This window comes from Ursus maritimus, unplaced genomic scaffold, assembly GCF_017311325.1.
Source record: "Ursus maritimus isolate PB19 unplaced genomic scaffold, ASM1731132v1 scaffold_28, whole genome shotgun sequence".
Classification (NCBI taxonomy): Eukaryota; Metazoa; Chordata; class Mammalia; order Carnivora; family Ursidae; genus Ursus; species Ursus maritimus.
In genome coordinates this window covers 22,387,545-22,406,138 of record NW_024425341.1, presented here as the reverse complement: position 1 = coordinate 22,406,138, position 18,594 = coordinate 22,387,545, and positions in this window count along the sequence as shown.

Here is an 18,594-nt window from a genome sequence, read left to right as displayed (position 1 = left end):
CCATTTTTATAAGGCAGTTATCGCCAGAGCTATGATGCTATGTTACACTGGAGAACCAGGTGATGCTGATTACGTCAGAATATAGCACATTCAACCATGCATTTCTTGACACAATGCTAAGAATGAGAAATTCTCCAAAAAAAAAAAAAAAATAGCCTTGTCTTATTTATCTGTCAAAACTCACATCGACACTGGAGTCCAAAAGGGATGACGACATTTTAGCCCACAGTTAAGATTACTTTGTCAGATGTAGATATCTATGTATGATTTACGCTTGGAGAAAAACCACTTCTATAAAACCATATGAGGCTCTCTCTAAATCACCGACATAAACATCATTGATTAATTCACAGACTGGAAGAAATACTGCATGTTTGGGTCTTAGAAATATATTCAAGAAGAAAATGTGCTTAGAAAAACCAAACCTGAAATGTTAAGAAAAATCTTCCTTTTGAAAAATAAATAAATCACTCCCACCCAGAACCTGTTCTGTGAAAAGAAACAAAATTTGCTAGGATTCTGGGAAAAAAAATCAGAAGAACATAAACTTGCCACCAACCTCATCTTTTTAAAAAGTTTAATTTATGGCCTAACCCTGCCTCATTCCCCGTATTCTTCCTGCACACAATATGAGAGTTTCCAAAAATAAATATTGGAAGCTTTCCAATTTTGTTTTTTATCTTGATCATAATGAGCAAACACCAGCGAATGTGTTAGCTCTTCCCAGAAACCCTCGAGAAACATGTTCATCAGTGTTCAAATCTCGGCGAGCGTCTCTGTCGTGCCTCAAAAAGGGCCTCTGGAGCTATAATAACTTCAATTTACACATTGCAGGAGAGAATGACACACAGTGAAGAGATTCAAGAATCCTCAGCAATTCAAGATGAAAACAGCCCAGATAAACCCCTGACATGTAGCCTTTAAGAAAATGCATTTGGAGTAATCAAACCGTTGCTTAAAAATGTCTCAAGTTGTCACTGAATTTCATCAGATACAACAAAATAATTCTAGGCTATACGGCAGTATTCTCAGGCTTTTGTTTTTTTTTTTTTTTTAAAGATTTTATTTATTTATTTGACAGAGAGAGACAGCCAGCGAGAGAGGGAACACAAGCAGGGGGAGCAGGAGAGGAAGAAGCAGGCTCCCAGCAGAGAAGCCCGATATGGGGCTCGATCCCAGAACTCCGGGATCACGCCCTGAGCCGAAGGCAGATGCTCAATGACTGCGCCACCCAGGCGCCCCAGTATTCTCAGGTTTTGTGCTGCTTTTATATCATCCAAATACCGCGGAAGTTGAAGAGTGTGTTTACAAGAAGGTCGATCTACTCTCCACCTTTCTTAAATGTTTGGAATCACTCATTATTAACTGAATAGTCAATAATGGTTGTATAATTGCATAAAACCATGTCTGAGCTTCATTTTAATGTTTCAATGAGAAAGCGATGTTCAGCTTCAAAGCCAATAACTTTTGAAAATAATTTTAACCAAAACTTTTCATCACATGCATCAAAGCATCAGCTACTTCCTGGAACATATAGTGAGTTTCCTGGAAATTGCAAGGAAATTAGATTTATTCTATCTTCAAAATAAATAGGTTTTTTAAAATAGAGGTTTACTTATACAAATAATGAAGTATTAGTATAGGAAATGTTCATCAAGCACCTACTATGTGCTGGGTAGTAGTGGGAGTGTTGGATGTAACTGTGTGCATGACAGGGAATCCCAGCTCACACAGCTATGTCCTGTGTCATATGCCTTCGTACTTGTCCAACATAGACATCATTGATAAAGAAATGTTCTAAAATATCAAAATCTCTCTTTATTAATATTAGCTTGTTGAAATAAGATATTCTAAAATTATAGTGTTGGGAAATCATATCATTGGATAATGTTAACTCGTATTTAACCAATAAAATTATGATTTAGCCATATGACTACACATTTTATTAAATAAGTTAATACTTTGACTATTATATCTGTTTATTCATTGGACTGATGAATCCAACATTCATTGACATTTCATAGATAATCATTTTTCAATTCTAAAATGTATGAACTATATTGATGTATTTTAAGTATCCTAAATCATGATTTGACCAGACCGGCAATTATGTAGTATTCACAGTGTGACCTAAATTTTGACATGATAGGTTTGACTCAATCAATGGCATCCATGTCAATATCAATGAGGTTGGAGGGTATCATAGTGAACATGGGCAAATTGATAGAGTTGAATATTTTAGAGCAAAGCTTGGTCGTTTCATTATTTGAACAACAAAATTAACAACATTTTAATTGGCTGCAAATCAGTGAATTTGCTGTTGTGTGCTGACCTTCTCTGCCTCCTGATTAAGCATCAGGCATGATAATCACAGTCTGCCTGCGGACCGAGCCCGCCTGGGGACTGATGCCCTTGCAGGCTAGTTTATGGAAATATATTAAGAAGGAAAGGGGGGGGGTGTTGGTATCAATAGAACTTTTGAGGGTTGTGGGATATGAATTAAAGAATATCATGGAATAGAGGTGCCTGGATGGCTCAGTGGGTTAAGCGTCTGCCTTCAGCTCAGGTCATGATTCCAGGGTCCTGGGATAGAGTCCTGCATTGGGCTCTCTGCTCAGCTCCTCTTTCTCCCTCTGCTGCTCCCCCTGCTTGTGCACTCTCTCTCCCTCTGTCAAATAAATAAATAAAAATCTTAAAAAAAAAGAATCTTATAGAATAACATGGATATAAGTACTAACGCTGGAATAGTACCATTTGTGCTGAAGGAGAATGAGGTGCGTTCAATATATACAGATAATTCAGTCAGCCAGGCTTTAGGTGATTTACTTCTGATCATCTTTTTTATGCAAGGGACAAAGATGCTTCATGTCTCTGTACTCATTAGGGTTATGATAGAGATAGGGAAACAGATATATCGGGTTTAAATCTTTCCTTGAAGAAGTTGTTATGATAAGGACATATATTCTGGATATTAACAATTTTTATTAAAAATTTTCAAAGTATCAATCAATGCCAAAATGTTGGCTCCCAAGAAATTCTAGAGAAAAGCAAGGCTGCTTTGTGTTGATCAGGAAAGTTCTATCCTTGATCTTCTGGAAAGTAGTCTTGGAATCAGTCACTGAAAGGTGATGAAGACTTGGATGTAGAAATGTGGGATGGGCTCTCAAACAACAAAAAGGAGACAAACATGAAGCGAGTGAGCCAAGTGTCTGCAGTAGTTCCCAGCCAGGGTGCACACGTGCTAACAGCAGGAGCTGGATTAAGACAGGTGGGCTGGCGGCATTCTGGGATCGAGCCCCACATCAGGCTCCTGCACTGGGAGCCTGCTTCTTCCTCTCCCACTCCCCCTGCTTGTGTTCCCTCTCTCACTGGCTGTCTCTCTCTCTATGTCAAATAAATAAATAAATAAAATCTTAAAAAAAAAAAAAAAAAGACAGGTGGGCTGGGCAGAACGGGGGACACCGGAAGGCAGATTACAAAGTTTACGGCTTGTCTTCAGCATTGTCTGGCTTCATTCTGGTTAGTTGCTCAAATGAGGTTTCCTTCACTTTTTTCCATTCAGCTGAAATGCTCATCGAGTGCCTCACAAATGCCACGCAGAGAGCGAGGCACTGGACAGACAGTGGTGACCAGGTGCCCTCGCCCTAGTGAGCCTAAGGCTCTACTGGTGAAGGTCCATCCCTGAACAGGATAGACACTTCTACCCGGGGATGGTTAGAACATTTGTGGTGGGATCCACCAAGGGCTGAGTGTGGGGAGGGGAGAGCAGGGATGAGTGAGAGCTGCAGCATCGGGGTTGATGGGCTTGAAGTTGATGGACCATGGGGACAGATTGTGGGAAATCTCAGAAACAAACATGCACCTTCTGGGTTCATGACATAACAATCTCTCTTATTTATCACCAGCAAAGTTACTTTCATGGAAAGGACATTCACCCTTTAAAGAAAAGGAAAACTATAGCAGAACACAGGTGAGGAAAGAAAGTCCAGAGGCTCTTGGATGGGAAATGGGATGTATCAGGATTTATGGGCATGTGTACAGGGTTATACCTTGTTTATACAATTTTACTACATGTATATGTATGCATATATTTATATGTGTGTAGATAAACATACAAATCCATATCATAATATGTAAATAAATACGTCTATATACATCCTATATCTAGATATGAACGATTTTAACACAGAGCTGGGGTCAGCAATAGAACATGAGGATTCTTTTCCCATAGATATTTGCCGGGTCTACCCTACGTATTCAAGTTCATGCTATCTTTCTGAGCTCACGTTTTCTATATGCCAAGATCAGATGTACAAAAAAATTAAATGATGAAGTCCCCTTGGGACTCAACATTCATGTCTACTGCCCCAGCAAAGGATGTGTTTTCATAAGGGTGGGATGGACACACCTCTTCTCCAGTGAGGTGACTCACAAAGCACGCCCAGATCATCTGCTTATTACTCGGGGCTCATTCAGCATGCCAGACACCACTGCTTTACCATAGCGGGCATGCTTTACTGTTCAACTTAAAATTATAACTTTCCACACGTTGAGTTTTTCTCATATAATCAAAATACAATTTCTGAATCAACCCAAACATTTTAATCACACACTTAAAATCAATGGAATTACCAGGCAGATTTATGAAAAGAGAATGCTATTGCAATCAGTATTTTAAATTGCATCGTTTTGTTTGTAGCCAAATTAATATAATTCAGCTATCACACTAAATATGCACTCACAATATGATTAGAAATAAATCATCAGGAGTTATATCGTAATGCAGGAAGCTTATGAGTATGGAATTGTTTGGTGAAAATTGAAAGTAGTTAATGATTTGATATAGTGTTGGCAAAGAAAATCAGAACAATCAGCTGCAAATATCATCTGCTTTAACACTATATTTTAATCTGTCAGATCTATCATTACAATAGCGTTAAAAAGCTAAATTCCACATTTTAATATGATGCATCGATCACAAAAGTATTCAGTCCGGATCCTACTGACCACCATTTTCTAGATAGGAATCATTACATTTTGTGACCAATTCAGGAGGTTAGGCTGAAGCAAACATATATAACATGACACTAAAAGTCTTGGGGCTTATTCACAAAACTGTATGGTTTATGCGACGAATTAAATTAACAAGTTCTTAATATCTCTTATCATCATGAATTCTGTTGACCAATTGGTTTTAAATATATATCAATAGAAAAATCATTCCAAATTCCTAACAATCTTTTCATATAAAACTCCTTAATCATTCTAGAAAATAGCCTAATAGCTTTATGAGCTTTACCAGAGTGAAACTATGAAGAATGTAGTTTGAACATTGCCTCTTTCACCATTTAATGCCATTTAAATAAATGCTATGTAGTTTTGTAAACAATTCATTTTTTACATAAAGCACATCATGTAATATGGGACTTTACATGCTGATTACTAAAAGTACAATGAATACAAATTTAGATTCAATCTCAGCAACAGCATTGAGTTTTAACATTTTTGTCTATATTTCACTTAAACCATTCATGGTCCCCACACATATACATATATGTACAGATAGGGGTGCCTGGCTGGCTCAGTGGTTAAGTGTCTACTCTTGGTTTTGGCTCATGGGCCCTTGGACCAAATCCCGCATCAGGCTCTGTGCTCAGTGAGGAGTCTGCTAGGGATTCTCTCTCTCTCTCCCTCACTCTGCTCCTCCCTGCTCATGCTTTCTCCCTGTCTAAAGTAAATACATAAAATCTTTAACAAATTATAAAAAGATGGACATATATGGACATATATATAGATATGCACGTACCCATATATGTATATATGTCCATATATTTCTATACTATAGTATAGATAGGGAATGAATGGGTATATTATATGTATATATATATTTATATGGAAATGTATATCTATATATGTATATACCCATATATATCTCAATATATATACATGTATAATAAATATATTATTTATACTTACACATGTTTTATATAAACATAGATATATGGCATAGATATGCAAATGCATATATTTCCACATATTTATATAAAACGTGTAAATATAAATAACATTCAATACAATGCAAAATATATAATATATAAAATATATAAAATAATATAGTAAATAAAATAATATATAAAATAAATAAAATACATAATAATATAAAAATAACATAAAAATATAAAATAATATATAAAACAAACATAATATATTTATAAAATATATAAAATAATATAAAATAAAATATATTTATAATATATAAAATAATATATTAAAGTACATATAATAGTTATTAAATATAGCATTTATATATTATATATTTATATAAATATATAAATACAAAATATAAATAAGTATATATTAAATATATAACAAATAATTTATAATATATGTATATGTGTACTGTATATATATTTATATTGTGTATATATATAAAACTTTGGTCTTTGTTTTTCTTTGTTAGATTTTTAACTATTGATATCTATAGCATAAGAAGAATTTATGTATGTTGCTATACATCTTCAATTTTCTCCTCTTAAAATTAGAATACCAAGCATTCCATCAACAAATATTTTCTGTCTTCTCCCCTATCTCAACTGGTCTTTCTATACTAAATGGTAGATAGGTGCATTCTGTGGCAATCTTTCTGTAGAATTCTTGCAAATCAAACTACTGAGTTGAAAATGCTCACGTGGAGATCTGTGGCTGCTTTGCCACACACAGGGTGAAACGCTAGGTTAGGTCAGAGGATATGAAGAGAAGTCCCAGAAACTCCCAGTACAAGAGCAACTAAAGACAGGGAAACCTCTGAGTGAAGAGCTGATTCCGTCTCATGGACTTCTCGGGCAGCAAGAACTATCTATGTTAAAATATATACTTCTTGAAATATTTTTTAATCGATCAACAAATTGATTTTATTGTAATTAGTAGGCCTAGTAAAATTGTTCTATTTGCCAGCATCTAATTTCCAATTATGGATGTTTCCCTTGTTGGATGAAAAGCACAACACCCACCCACCTTGTGCCTTTGGTCCAAGGGAGACCACCTGAGGGTTATCTGAGCTGAGACCGAGACAGAGCATTTTTCTACTACTTCTCTGAGAAGGCAGAGCATGTCATCAAAGTGCATTATTTCGGCGTCATTCCTCCAGATGTGGAGGAAGGGTGACAGCACTGAATAGCACACGGCCCAGGGATCCAGAGTACAGACTACCAGGAACAGAAGGCTGGGGCATAACTGGAGAACCATATAAGTTTGAGGATCGAGAGGCATTACAAAAAGATAGCAATAGATAATCTGTGCTTCTATGGTTTGGGAGGAACTTTTCATCAGCTTGTTTATCAATTAAAATATAAATATGGACGAGATTAAATCCTAACTATATTGGCATGGTTTTCCTGTCGACGGTAACCACAAGCCCACCAAAGAGCCATAAGAAAACAGTCAACATCCTTCCACGATGACAAAAAGATCAGAAAATTAACTAGAAAAAAAAAAATCCTAAGCAAAGAAAGGCGTGAAAACAAATGCAGCAGAAGTTCTCTGAAATCACCAAGCTGAATTGAAAACTCAGAATAATTCAAGACCACGCCTCCCAGTCACTGGAGTTAACACTTGACGTTTCCCTACAAAGGCTGTGGAGTTGATGAATTGAGGAGTGTCGAGATTTGTGAACACATCTGCAGACGGTTATTCCATTTTTCTGCTTGTTTGCATGATCCACGACTCCATTTGCTATTCGGCAAAATGGTGGTAATAGCTAAAGAAGGATCATTATTGTCACTATGTTTATATCTAAGTGATTTGAGATTTTTTTCTTAACTCCCAGGTGTGTATGCCTTCAGGCTACTCCTCTTTCTTCAAGTTTTAGCTTCCTAATGCTGAAAAATGGTAAAATCGTCAGTGTGCACATCCTCAGCATGAGCGGCCCTGGATCGCACCTTAGACCACTTCAGATTCTTCCAGTCATGAGGAGCACTGTGTAGTGGAAAGGGCTGCAACTTAAGTTAAAAGAAAAAAGATTTTGCAGTGAGGACTTGAGGTCTGAGTTACATGAGGCAAGACAGTGAACATTTCTCTGAGCCATGCGTCTCCTGTTCTCATATGTAACCGGGGCACAGTGACATGCAAATCATATCAGGGATGCGAAAGCACTGTTACAAGGATAAAGGATTATTCTGCAATTTCCGCTTAGCAACATGGCTGAATTAAGGTAAGTAAGAATAGCTGGGTAACATGTACTTCTATAACCAAATCAGTTTCAGAATCCATTAATAATATAAGCTTTCTCTCAAAATTGATCCACAGAAGTGCATCCCTCCCCCAGAAAGCACTTAGGTACGACTTCTTGAGCACCCCGATAGTAATTTAATTTAAAAATCTTACACTATGAAATCTTAGGGTCCTGGGATCAAGTCCCTCATAGGGCTCTGCTCAGCAGGGAGTCTGCTTCTCCCCTCCCTCTGCCCCTTCCCTCTCCTTGTGTTCCCTCCCTCTCAAATAAATGCATAAAAATCTTTAAAAAAAATAAAATAATTTTATACTGTGCAATAAAATATTATTGAATAAACTTCATATGCATTCTGTGCATGATAGAGTCTTTTGGTGCAATATGCAAATAAAACACATCATTGAATTCCCTAGTAATGAAAACTATTGCTACGGGGTTTCAGGAAAACCTTGCTATTCAGAAAAGTAGGTGGGTTCATTCAGCCTAAAGAAAATTTGGATTTTGAGAGAGGAATTGGTGAAACCAATTTCTTCAAAGCAAAAAGTCATATTGGTCATGCTTATATCCCAAGTCATAGGGATGTTCTCATCTTACAGATGATACTATCCCTCCAAGCATTCATATCCGATGCCACCATTCCCTAGCAATGACGTGTGGAAGTCAATAACGTGTGTAACTAAATAAAGACTAATAAATAAAGACTCACAGGCATAAAACCTGAGCTCCATTCCCACTGTTTCCTCGCCACTCTGAACCACAGGTCTGCAACGTAAGCTGTAGATAATATATTAGCTTTCCTACTTCAGATATTTTAAAAGAATCAAACTGAATATAATGTCTCAAAAAATATGCTATAAAATAAAAAGTACTGCGTAACACAATGACTCCTGATGTCATCACTGCTCTTTCTACAATTACTCTCTCTCTTCCTGTTTCCCTTCCTTTCTTCTCTCGTGGGCAAAAACTTCAACTTCCAGGTACTTCCATCTTCTCTTTTCCCAAATTGAACATCGCTATCCTCTGAGCTTGCCCATGTGTCAATGCATTCCAGGAAAGTGAACCGAAGATGGCGTAAGATGTGTGGTGGTTTATGACTTACTTTCATTGGACCAGCTGCTAAATACAGAAGCAGATTGACTCTTGCTGTATCACAAGCCAGACACCATTGAAATCTTAAACTCTGTAGATGGTCATCAGCATAGGCTTATTTTTAGTGTAGAGACAGTGTGTTCATTGTGTTATTCATCTCTAATATCCTCGGATAGCATGATATTTTTTAGAAATTCAATTCTGTATGAATTCAGGAGGACTTAACAAATAGTAACAGTCAACATAAGTGAATTGGAACTGGATCATAGGTTTTACATTTGCTTGGGCTGGGGATTGCCAGGCAATTAACCTGCTTCTGGTTTAACAAATAATTTATAGAAAAAATAGGCATTATAAGAATTAGGGACAAATTTGCTTTTGGCAATGCACAAAGATGAAAATATAAAGATACTTGAAAGACTTTCTTCTAGTGTTCATTTCAAATTCAGTCAACTATATGCAATTTTCTACAGGTAAGCTTGGATCAGGATAATGCAACATTTCTATAAATAATATTGTTTTTACCTGTAGATGTGTCATTCAAGTCTTTCCAGAACACATTCCTCAGTGTGATGAAACCATATATATTTTGTCCTTTCCATAATTTTCTGTCTCCTTAGATTCATTGTCTCTTTCACTGTATTTTATATTAACTTGAAAAATGCACTGTGAACCCTCTGTGACTAAAATTTTGTGTTGATAATTAATTTATTCTGACTTTGCCTCTGATGATCCCATCTAGCAAGCACTTAGGGGATCCAGTAATTAATGTTATTTCCCCATATCCTGTTCTTATTTCATCACTGTGTCTGTGAAATGCATTTTTGCCGCTCTGTCCACTGAATTTATTTTCAGTGATGTCTTGATAAAGCAGGATACGCTGGTGTCAAATTGAAGCCTGTGCTACTTAATGCAGTGATCATAATTTCTGGGCTATGTAGGATGTGTTTAACCCCACGTTCTTATTAAGGTTAATCCAAATGCTTAAAATTTTAAATTATCCGTCTCATGCCTATGGTTTTAAATGCTACAATTTTTGGAATTAAATAAAGGTGAATCTTAACTTCTTTCTCCAGATTTTAATTTTTTTTCAGAGACTTACTCTTACTCTTCCGTGATTTTTAATATTACATTTATAATCACATTTATCTACAAGTGTGACTTTGAGATTCAAATTATTTTATCAAATTTTCTTCCTTTCTGCTACACAATGACTTTATTCATCCCCCTTTGTATTTTTTATCTTGTGTTCTTCAAATCCAAACCCACCAAATTTTTATATTTTGTCCAAAAGAAAGATTTATTTTTTTCTCCACAGGCTTTTGATATATTTCTATAACCATTGGTTGTGCAATCGGTCATTTTAAGGGAATATTTATCTCAGGTAACTTCCCAAATACAGCAGAGGAAGGTGGGGCAGTGGTTATGAAGTGACTCAGGATTTACTTAGTGAGTATGTTACCTTAGGCAGATTACCCAAATGATCTTAACCCTGGTTCTGCTTCCTGAGCAGTGAAACTGGGAACTGGTGCTTGGGATAGAGCTTTAGACAGCATAACGCAAAGTAGTTAGCGAGGTCCTGTCCCGCAGTAGGGGTTCACTAAGTCTTAGACCCCAGGGAGCAGCAGGTAAAACACAGTGGTGATGGCATATATTGTCCCTTCAAAGACTACTTACTGACCTCCCGCACACATCCAGCACTACATGCATGCCTCACGTGATTTATAACAACAGCAATAATAATAGGGACACTGACATATCAACAAATAATTCTGCATGATGAAAATTAATACCACGGAACATGAGGACTACAGAAGAGTGAGTGAGAAATCTGAGCAGAGCGGTGGTGGAGTGTGAGCATCTGTGTGCATGTGCGTGTGTGTGTGCGTGTGTGTGTGTGTGTGTGTCTGTGTGTGTGTCTGTGTGTGACAGAGCGAGGATGGTAGAGAGGGACTAGCAGAGGTTGAACATAAATGAAGCTTGGCGTGCCTGGGCGGCTCAGTCAGATAAGCATCCAACTCTTGATTTTGGCTCAGGTCATGGTCTCAAGGTCACAGGATGGAGCCCCATGGGGAGCCCCAGGTCCAGAGCCCACATGGGGCTCGCTCTCAGCTCAGAGTCTGCTTGTCCTTCTCCCTCTGCTCACTTACACTCTCCATCTCTCAAACAAATAAATAAAATCTTATATAGATATATATATATCTGGGGCGCCTGGGTGGCACAGCGGTTGAGCGTCTGCCTTCGGCTCAGGGCGTGATCCCAGTGTTGTGGGATCGAGCCCCACATCAGGCTCCTCCGCTGTGAGCCTGCTTCTTCCTCTCCCACTCCCCTTGCTTGTGTTCCCTCTCTCGCTGGCTGTCTCTATCTCTGTCAAGTAAATAAATAAAATCTTTAAAAAAAAAAAAAGATATATCTATATCTATATCTATATAAGATATATAGAAAGAGAGAGCTTGAGAGAGTAAAAACTAGGATTCATATTTGAGTTCAACTTTTGAAATATAAAAGGATCTTGCCAAGGAAAGAAAGAAGAAAGCACATTTCAAACAAAGGAAATAGCACAAATCCAGGTGCACACATGCACACACAAAATGGGAAAACACCTTTGATGCCTGTAGATCTCTCTCTCTGGACCAAGGGCATTAATTTTACTACCTATAACTTCTAAGGGTATCTAGATGAGCCAAGTAAGAGGACTAGAGATGTGAACAAGATTATGCGGGAAATAAGCAATAACCTTTCGGGGGCACACACTGATTCCCAACAATACTTACTGTGATTCGGTCCTGAGGTAGGTAGCGGGTGAGAGGCTAAACCATATGCCAAGTTGTGATTTAATGGGAAGACTGACTAAGCCTTGGAGACTTCTCAGCTAATGTGGTTCCAGGAAGAAAAGTCACACGATTGATAATAAATGTGCTTCTTGTTAAAAGGTAGAGAATGTTTTTGTAAATATAATCTCCTGATTGAAATATTTTGAGAGTGAAAGAGGGTTGTATTAATAATTACAGCATGGAAACTGTCTCAAACAGAGCCATCTTCAGAGCTCAGGGGAAGCAGTTGAGGTGTTGTGTGTGTTTGTACGTACCAAGAAAAAGGAGTTTCATAACAAAAGTGACAATTTCTGCTTATGCATCGTTATCCAATGAAATAACAACAGACATCGTGGCGTTACTTGGGATAAGACTTATAGAACTTGTCACTCAAAGACAAAAGCTAACAAGGGTAACAATTACTATCTTAATGCACTTACTAGAAATGACCAGGTATATAGCCTATATTTAAGAAACAATCAGTGCTTCCAGGTGAAATAATGTCACTGTAATGGACTGTTGCCACAGGGTAACAGGCTCTTACTGCCACACAAATGCTAACGCGAAGCCAAGACATTTATGGGAGACGAAAGTTGAAGGTAATCAAAGAATTTTATTTTGGAAGCCAGAGAAGCTGAACACAATGCTTTATTTATGACAGTCGGGTTTGTATCCCTTCTGAAGACAAATGTCTTGGTAGCTCATTCCCTCCCCTTTTAAAATTTGCGTCAACATATAAACTGAAGACAAACACAAATCAATACATATGCTTTTAGAACTTAGCAATTTTCTCCCCGAAAAAAAGGGGGAGAAAGTGGAGGAGTGGTGAGGTTGGTAGATTGTGAAAGCATTGGTCCAGTGCAAAAGGGGGGTGGGGGTGGGGGCTCAGGAGAAGCTCCTCCCAAGGCCCAGCTCCAAAACAGCCCCTCCTTCAACCAGCCATAGCTTTTCTTCCTCGAGTCTGAACTGCTTTTTCTCTGCACCTTCTTACATTGCTACCATCACGTCCATAATCAAGTCCCAGAGACGGTTCCACTTAAATGTAGGCACTCACTGCACAGTACTGAAGTATTTCCTTTATGCATGTCATCAAACCCTCTTACCCCCCTGAGACCTCTATATTGTTAGCACCAGTTTATACGTAACAAAAACAAAAACAGAACTTAGCATATGTAACTTGCCTCACATCTGAGATCTTGCGGAATGCACTCCATACTGACCCCTTGATTCTTCTTTTTTCTTTTTTAAAGATTTTATTTATTTATTGCACAGAGAGAGACACAGAGAACACCAGCAGGGGGAGTGGGAGGGGGAGAAGCAGGCCTCCCGCTGAGCAGGGAGCCCAATGCTGGGCTCGATCCCAGGACCCTGGGATCATGACCTGAGCCAAAGGCAGACACTTAAGGACTGAGCCATCCAGGTGCCCCTGACCCCTTGATTCTAATTTTGAGCTCTCTATGTGCCCAGATCACAGGAAGGAGATCAGATCGCTGGGCTGGTTCACATTAACTACATTCATATTCTTGAATTTACAGGTTCCTAGAAGACTGAAAACCAGGAAAAAATTTCAAATCCACGGACTGGAAATGCCCAAGTATTCGGGGATGAAGCAGATTAATCAACTGGAATAATTAAGAAGGACAGAGGAAATATCGATACTAGCAAAGGTTTCACTCCCATGCAATTTATAAGATTGAGAAACTTATAAATCTTCCGCTTTTGTTCCTTTTCTGCATTTGTTTTTGTGACCAAATCAATTTAAGGGCTAATATTTACTTCATCATTCATGTCTCAAGCAGAAGGATCACAATGATTTGACTTTACCTTGAGTCTAAGGCTAGAAGGGCAGACAGATACGTATAAAGTACGATTTCTGCTAATGGCTCCTTTCCCGACTTCAAGGCTGGCTGGACGAGTTGGAAAACACTGCAGATACCATCTTTGCTTTGCCAAAACCTCCTCAGCAAAGTAAAAATGAAGGGCACTTAGATAAGCTGAATATTTTCACAATATCCTAACACTTTTCTAGTAAGATTCCTGGGAACATTTTTTTTTTTTTTCAAACATATCAAGGCTTTGTCAATGAAAATAGATACGCTGCATTTCATCTTAGGGAGATTGGCAAGGAAGTCTTTAAGAGTGATCAGCTTATTATTTTTACCCTGATTTACTAAAAAACTACCACCGAGTACCTTTTGTTTTCATTATCTATAGGCCCCCAGAAAATGGGTGGCTCCAATGTATTTGTCCTTTTCCCACAAGGGCTTTGCATTCAACACTCTGAGCTCATGCTGAGACCTCCTGCCTAATTTTACTGTAATCTACAGGCACAAAGTATTCAAATTCTTAACTTTCTTGTCCTTTGGTATTTAATATCTTTCCTTGATCAATTGTTTGAAACACAGTGAATAATGACAAATACTATGCATGTGAGTTTTAAAAGTGCGGTGATCAGAATATAGAATTCCAACAGTCCCGTAACAGGAAACTAAAATGTATTTTAAATTTCTAAGCCAGTTAGAATCAAGAGTAGCATATTGGGGTTTTGTTTGTCTGTCTTATATGAATAAAAGTCTTCAGCTTTTGTGACAAAATTATACAGAGTTGATTGTTGAACATGGTCAGTTATCCTATGAGGTAATTGCTTTCCGGTCATGAACACAGGGCTCATTTAAATGTTTGAAAAGCAGGACTATTGTCACTTCATATTCTACTACAAGACCAATATCATTATGTGAAAACATGGACTCCATACATGCTGTACTTTTGTTAACTTCAATGGAAATTATGTCAACAAATTTGCTGGCTTGTTTTGCAGGCACTAAATAAATAAATAAATAAATAAATAAATAAATGGGCATATGCCCAATTACGAGCCTGGACGTGGAAGAATATAATGATATTCCAACAGTTCCTTGATGGCGCTGTGAGTAAGTATAGAGGCCAAGGCAGGTAACTTGACACATATCTTTCTTCCGGTCAAAATCATGGAGGAAGCAAGGCTTCTGTGCATTATGTTCTTTTTGTCTCAGTCTGATCCCAAATACAGGCAGGCTCTTTACTGTCTGTACCATTTCCTGCTCCTCTGACGTGTGCAGCAAATTCTAGAGTGTCCCATCTCCCATCTTGCCTTCAAACCTCATCTGGAACCTCCTCCTTTGAAGGCGGGATGGTTAAGCGGGCTACCTGGCACGGGTTCGGCAACATACGGCAGTAAAAGACTAGGTGCGCAATAGTTAAGCTGCCGTGACTTAAACTCCTAACCCCACCACTTCCAGTGTTCGTGGGTAAGTCACCTATACTCCTGTGCCCCAGCGTCCTCACTCTTAAAATGAGATGCAAATGCTTGCTAGAGGGGCCTGGGTGGCTCAGATGGTTAAGCCTCTGCCCTTGGCTCAGGTGGTGAGCTCCAGGTCTCTCTGCTCAGCAGGGAGCCTGCTTCTCCCTCTGCCTCTCCCCTGCTCCTGCTGTGTGTGTGTGTATGCATCTCAAATGAAGAAATAAAATCTTTAAAAAAAAAATAAAGAAAAGAAAATGCTTGCCTAGCAGGGTTTTGTGGAGCTCTACTGAGATCACATTTTGAAAATGCTTGAAGAGAACCTGGCTCGGAATAATAACATTTATTGCATCTCCACTATCTGGTACTTCAGGTGTTCTAAAAACTCAACAGCTCAGAGCCACAGATCTAGCAATATCACCACTGCCCTATTCAGAGGCTTCTGGTGGAGAATGAAAACTCACAAAAAGATGTGGTTGTGGATGTATCATTTAGTGACTCTTTCCATTCTCCATGAAGAAGCTCTGTACCCCTGTGTGGCACTGATCACACTGAAGAATTTTCCTGTCTACCTGCAAGTGTTCTTCCGAGTATGGGAGATCCACAGTGCTGAAAACCTACCTTCTGCAGCTCAGCTCCACACGGACCCTGAGCCAGTCCTAACAAATGTGGCTCCACCAATTGCTCCACCAACGGGACTGAGAGAGAGCGGGCCCTTCCAACTTATATCCCTACGGTACTGTGTTCACCTCTGTCAAACCTTCAGAAGAAAGAAACTGTGAGATAATCACTGCCTCTCTTGTTCCCACGCCCCTTACTGGAGCATTTAGAAAATCTCGTACATGTTATAGATACCTGATGACCTCTGAAAGAACAGCACTTCACCATAAACCATTATAAAAGAACTGAATTCATGTTTTTATGGAAACATTTATTATTTTGAATCATTATTTGTGGGCTTTGTGGTGGATTTTCAGGATACAAGAATCAGAAAGCTACTACCCATGACAACTTACTACAAGCAGATTACCACCTACCGTGTAAAGAAGGAACATAAATGGGTCATTGCAAAGTAGATAGACGGATAGGTATATAGACAGATGGTAGGTGATAGATTGATAGAAAGGTGATAGATGATAGGTACAGATGGATGATAGATAGGTGATAAATTGACAGATGATAGATACGTAGATGATAGAAAGATACATACATGAGAATAGATAACAGATGACAGATTATATTTGGATGATAGGTAATAAATTGATTGATAGATGATAGAAAGATGGATAGATGAGAGATAGACAATAGAAATGTAATGGATAGATGAAGACCGATAGATCAATAGATCCATAGATCAATCTTTTTTTTTTTTTAAGATTCTATTTATTTATGTGACAGAGAGACAGCCAGCGATAGAGGAAACACAGCAGGGGGAGTGGGAGAGGAAGAAGCAGGCTCCCAGCGGAGGAGCCCGATGTGGGACTCGATTCCATAATGCCAGGATCACGCCCTGAGCCGAAGGCAGACGCCTAAGGACTGCGCTACCCAGGCGCCCCTACAGATCAATCTTTAACTTGATAATGACAGGTCCATACTGCCAAGAGGTCACAGAGGAGACTGTATTTACTGCTAAAGACAACTTGGTAGCACAACCTTGTCTTGACATAATCAGAATCCTGGCATTCTAAGGAATGGAGTCGCTGGTCATTGCAGAGAGCTGAGTGTAGTCTACTTTCAGGTGAATATGGGTCAAGAAGGTGAGCGGAGGAACAGAAAGTAAATGGGTGGAGAATTTCTGGAAAAAAAATAAATATCAAAAAGACCTCTCTAGAATTGAGTCTATTGAACTTTCAGTGAACTTCTTATGTTCCCTGGGAGTTATTTGCAGTGTGAAGAGTAAGAGCAGCTAATCAAGACGGCATTGAGAGGCCCTTCATTTTCGAGGCTACACTAGGCAGCTACTGAATAACACGACGATCCGCCCTTTACTTCAACCCCAAACATGTGAAGTCGGAAAGTGGGAAGGTTGTTTTTTCTCCATTTTACCTATGCCTGTGAATAAAGAGAAACTGTCAAAACTTTGTTAAAGCATCAGCTAGTCAATGGACAAAGAATCTGAAATCTGAAAAATACACCTATTCGCAGAGGTCTTTTCACTTTGCACAGCTGACAGAGAGCGTGGGGATACAAGAGCAGACAGTCGCTCTGCCTGGAACATCTGAGCTCCGTTTGGGGAGCTTTGTTTCGGTTCATACCATCCCATCATCATTCTAGATCTTCATCAACTGTTGCTACATGCTTGTAAATAGCATCCTTATTAAGAATTTAGAAAAAGAGCTCATTTATTGAGTGCCCACAAATGACAACGGGGAGTGCCTACTGTATACCAAGCAGTTTACATGCATCATCTTATTTCACTTAGGTCAACAATGCTGTTCATTTGATTATACTTATTTTGTATGGTTGAAGAAACAGAGTCCCAAAGGGTTTAAGCAACTTTTCCAGAAGGCCATCCAGCTTAGGATATAAACCAAGGTCTGCCAGACTCCGTAGCTGCTTTGTTATGCCATAACTTTTGTCTTAAAGGTTATCCAGTGATGATGCTCTGATTCCTTCCAACTTCAATGAAATGGTTAAGAAACATTCACCACACGTTTGGAAGTAGATGCCTGCATCCTGGCTTTGGGACTCCAGTCTAATCCATGAAGTTTTGGGGACAGATCAACAGAGCAGGCACTCTGCTGAGTACCAACCTCACCTCCCTGCCCCCCCCCCCCACACATACAAAGACAAAGTGTCCCGTGGCCCACACACAGAGGCAGTGAATGGGAGAGAAAGCTGAAGCAGCTTTCACAAGCAGAAGGACTCACCACCCAGGGCCAGGCCCTTTGAGAGCTAACCCACTTGTAAACTTCCGCTGCTCAGATAGGTCCAGAAGAAAAGGAGACTCTCTGGAAGCAATTCCACGTGTTACCACACTCAGCTTCTGATTTCCCTTTCTTCAAAAGCCTTTATTGCTCTGCTAACTGGCTTGGCTTTGTGTCTCTGCTTGGATTGTGTCTTCATGAAATTCAAATACATCAGCAAACACGTGTGGAACGTGTGGCATGTGCCAGGAACCGACCAGGGAGGTGCTGGATTCGGGTGACATGATTAGCAGCCAACAGTGAGTGGCCCCGCTCCAGTTC